The sequence below is a fragment of the Mesocricetus auratus genome, unplaced genomic scaffold (assembly GCF_017639785.1).
Source record: "Mesocricetus auratus isolate SY011 unplaced genomic scaffold, BCM_Maur_2.0 Super-Scaffold_100020, whole genome shotgun sequence".
NCBI classification, from domain to species: domain Eukaryota; kingdom Metazoa; phylum Chordata; class Mammalia; order Rodentia; family Cricetidae; genus Mesocricetus; species Mesocricetus auratus.
The window spans coordinates 7,960,183-7,963,431 of NW_024429201.1; positions in this window are offsets into that span (position 1 = coordinate 7,960,183).

Below are 3,249 nucleotides of genomic sequence, written 5' to 3' on the forward strand. Positions count from 1 at the left end.
AGATAGTTGTAGTATTTTCCTAATCATACTTCCTGGACTTCAAACCTGTTTAAAAATCAGACTATAGTTTTGAGAGACCCAAGTCAGACAGCTTTCCCCTGTAGAATTGCTGTTTCTGGAGACTGGGGGTGGAGAGTGGGGGGGGGGGGGGGTGATGATTGATCCTGGTTTTCCTGAGTCTCTCTTTTAAATATTCAAATCAAAAGTTAGATTTTAGACATCACTTGTAGTAGCTTCAAAAGAAAAAGAATCCAACCTCCAAATAGGAATAGGGAGAACACAAGGTGTTATTGCTTCCTAAGTAAGCCAGATGGGAAGCTTTGACAGAACCAGGGATCTGGTGGTGACTGTAAGATTTTGCGGATCCCACTAGGAGACTCCTTCCCTCCCTTGTCCCCCCCTCCCTCCTTCCTGACCTTCACTTCCTCCCTCACTGTTGGCCTGGAAGTTGCAACTATCTTCCTGCCTCTGTCCTGCCTAGTGCTAGGATTCGCGCTGTGTGCCACCACTCCCTGCTTTTTGTCCTGCTTGTTTTGTTGTTTAAATTGTCGGTGTTTGGAGATGGGGGCCTTGCTCTATAGCCCAGGCTGTCCTTGAACCCAGAACAATCCTCCTGGGTTCTTTTTCTTTGATATTTGTCACCAGCCCAAGTGACTTAAGCTCACATGTGTAAGCCATCCAACATCCGTGGTGTGTGTTGGCGTAATGTGCTGTGACCTTTATTCCATATCAGCTGCATCCTCCCCTAGGCACACCTGGGACCTTTGCTTATTTGTGACTCCACCTCTGGTACTGGATTCCAGAAAGTTGCTCTCTGGCCACAGCCTTCTGCAACTCCCACATCTGAGTCCTGCACTTGGCCTTTGAGCTACCTGAGTGCTTCGCCCACTGGGTGACGGTCCAGAGGTTCCCTCTAACTCTCACCCCCTTGCTGTTTCACCCATTTCATTACTGAGCCTCTATCAGTGCCACCAGAGGTGTGTGTTGGCTCTGGCAGGCTCCTGTGTAGCCCAGGCTGGCCCCCGATCCTGCTTTATTCTGGGATTGTCTTCCCCTGACTTCACTGTGTTTGCCCCTCTGCTTCCCACCTCAGCCCAGCTCCTTCCATCCGTTTGACATCCCTGCACTCCTGCTGCTCCAAGAGTTCGGAGAAATCCCGTAACTGTGGGTTGTTTTCTACAGTGTTTACCTAACATGCACAAAGTCCCAGTTTTCATCCCGAGCACCCCATAGACTGGGTTTGGTGGTACTTGCCTGTAAGCCCAGCCCTGGGTGGTGGATGAAGAAAGCCAAAGTACAAGGTCATTCTTAACTATGTAATGGGTTATAGGCTAGCCTGGGCTACATGAGATGCTGTCCCAAATGTAAAATTGGGGCCTGGAGAGCTGGTTCGGTTGGAAAGTGCTTGTTGCCGAAGCTTGAGGCCCTGAGTTCAGATCCCCAGAATCATAAAAAAACATGAGCATAGTGGCTTGCACCTGTAACCCCAGTACTCAGGAGGCAGAGACAGGTGGATCTCTGTGAGTTCAAGGTCATCCTGGTCTACAGAGTCAATTCCAAGAGCTAAGGCTACACAGAGAAACCTTATCTCAAAAAAAACAAAAACAAAAACATGGTAGGGAGTGATACAGGAAGACACTCATCATCAACTGCTGGCCTCCACACACACATACACAGATGTGCACAAGCACCTGAACATGAACACGCACACATGAACATACATGTGTACTCACACACACACACACACACACACAATGTAATAGTAGTCTCTGTCTTCAGTTGTTATTCCTCCCATCTCTTTTGGTGTATATGTTTCACTAGATTTTTTTTCTTGTTTCTCATGGAAGCTACTTGAAACTCCCACCCTCAACCCTCTGACTCTAGGGATCTCTCCTGACTTGGGAAAGGACGCTACTGCACCACAGCATATTTAGAAGGTAGAGTGCTAACTTAGCATGTACCGTTTCCTGCTCCACTGACAAGAAAAGAGAAAAAAACACCAAACAACAGCAAATAACCAGCCATGGCTAGGCATGGGGGCACACCCTGGAGGCAGAGGCAGATGGATGTCTTGTGAGTTCAAGGCCAGCCTAGTCTACAGACTCTGTCCCACATATTAGTTAGTTAGTTAGTTAGTTAGTTAGTTAGTTAGTTAGTTAGTTAGTTAAGCCACCAGGAAGGGACACATACCTGTCCTGCTGGGATCTCAGAGAAGAGAAGCCCTCTTCTTTCATGTCTGTGGAGGAGAACCTTCCATAAGCGGCCTGAAGAGAGACGCTTGTGCCCCTCCCTTTGGCTACCAGATTACTAAAGCAATAAAACCTAAGAAATTGGAATTTCCCTAGAAGCCTCATGCTAAAAGAAGGTAAAGCCTGAAGCCTGGCACTAGCCACAAGAGGAACTGGCTCAGAAAGAGATTTCTCGAAGTTCTGACAACTTCTCAGAGAGACTGGAGCTGGGACTATGTTGGACCCAACACGAGGGAACCACACCTTGACCAGGACTGCTTCAAGCTTAGTGGTGCATAGCTTGCCTTCTATTGAACCTGAAACTCTAGAAGATGGAATGGGGTTCACTGGACTTTTGGGGGTTCGCTGCACACCTTTATTTGTTCTTCTGCCCAATGTTGTTAAGATGAAACAAAAATCCTTGCCCTGCTTTTCACTGTTTCTTGTATTAAGGAGACAGTTGGTCTGCTGAGGCATTCGAGGGTGACGGATGAGGTACCAGGGCACAGACTCCGACCGTAATGCACGTCACCCCTTCAGCATCTTCTTGAAGGCACCATATGCTTCTGTATGGCCCCAAACCCTTAACTGTTTTTATGACCAAAGGATGGTCAGTTTAATCTTCTGCCTTTAATCCCAGCACTTGGGAGGCAGAGGCAGGCAGATCTCTGTGAGTTCAAGGCCATCCTGGTCTACAAGAGCTAGTTCCAGGATAGCCTCCAAAGCCACAGAGAAACCTTATCTCGAAAAACTAAAAAACAAAACAAACAAAAAACCACAAGCCTCGGGTAGCTTGACCCAGACTCGGTCCCAGCTGCAGTTATATCAGAAACCAGGAGTTCAGGAGCCAGAATGCTGGGAGGTTGCAATGTCCACACTGACATTCTAAGTTTACAGAGTGGTGAGCTGTCCATTACATGAAGCACGGATGCTTGACTATGGCTGTCTCTAACATGCTAAAGTGAAAACAGTCAGGCTTGGGTGAAGGTTCCATCCTTGACAAATTTGTGCTCCTTACCGT